Below are 1,562 nucleotides of genomic sequence, written 5' to 3'. Positions count from 1 at the left end.
AAGACATAGAGAAAGGAGGCCCCGAATCAAACACTCTCAAACAGAGAATATGTAATTTTAATTTCTTAACTTAAATTTAAACACTTCTTTTAGTACTCGTGTGCTTACGCCCCTTGGAGGCATTCTGCTTATTTCCAATTGGAAATCATCGCCAATAAAACACTCTTTTTTGGGACTTTGTCTCAAGAGGTCTGTTCCTTACACAATCGTCTGATCCATTTTTAATTATTAGCGACTACCTGCGTGAAACAATATATGTGCATTTTCATATACACATTCATTTCCATTTCTTGTTTGCTTCCTCTTCCATTTATCAATATTGAAATTCAGCTAGAGCAAGACTCAAATATACTCCTACTTCGATGCTTCCTTTACTTAGAGTGTAGTTTTTGATGATGAGAAACAAGCTGTTGCTGTGAAAAGTTAGTTGCAGCAGCTCGCAAGACCCATGTATAGTAATCCTCCTTTTCACGGCACCCTCATTGTTTCTATCATTCTGGGTGATCCAAAGTTGAAGAAATTATGGCTGAAAGAAGTAAAGGTAAGTTTCAACTTCACTTCTGCAATATTTAGTTGACCTTCTCACTATTGCAATTTGTTTGAAAATGTTCTTTATTTTTTAGAATCAAAACATTTTCTTGAGTTAAAAAAGAATTAACTAAAACTAGCAAATATAAACACATGATCAAAATGACAAGTACCACCTGTGGATTTAATTAAAACAAATGAACAGGACAGAAGTAAGATTTTCTGTATTGGTTGAATTCTGAATTACAGCAAGGAAAGAAATGCAATTAGCCGTTCGAGAGGGATGTAACTCTCCACAATCTGACTTCACTCGCTATTTTGCATCCCCCTTACTACATATAAGCCTATTGTAACCTTATTCTATTTATAAGCCTATTGTAACTGTTTTTTGTCCACCTCAGCTTGCCTACTAAGTACTAACAGATTTTGTTGCTGCTCTCTCTTTCTCCCTTCTTGATCCTTCTAGAATAGTAATACCTGATTGGGGTTCTATCACAAAACTAGCAATCAGCATGCCAAATATACTCCCTTATTTAAGTAGATTAATGAATATTTGTAATTTAGAGATACCCAAGCTGACTCCCGCTACAGCATGGAATTATGCAGGCAAGACATGATTCGGTTGGAACTCTTAAAGTGACGGTCTTGCTGATTTTATTGACTGAGATGAAGTTCACCTTGAATGGAAACTGGTAACCAATACCTGTTTTGAATGCATGACAACATTTTCTGATCGGTACCTCACAGTAAGCTATTCTTTATTAAATAACGTAGTTTGACCCACATAACACCTAGAGGGAGGGGGGTGAATAGTTATTTATGCGGATTTTTAAGCAACCAATTAATGATTGCAACAAGTCATAGTTATTAATTTAGTCCAGTTACTATCCTATGTTGAACTATCGCAAAATAATATATTGCTAAAAATTAAAGAACAGTATGATTTGATGACGGAGAAAACCCCTTGCAGGATTAAAAACTCCGAGACCAAGCCAGTATGAATCCACTATAAACAAAAAATCAACTTACTATCC

The sequence above is a fragment of the Olea europaea genome, chromosome 21, assembly GCF_002742605.1.
Source record: "Olea europaea var. sylvestris chromosome 21, O_europaea_v1, whole genome shotgun sequence".
Lineage (NCBI taxonomy): Eukaryota > Viridiplantae > Streptophyta > Magnoliopsida > Lamiales > Oleaceae > Olea > Olea europaea.
Note: the sequence above shows the minus strand (reverse complement) of the source record.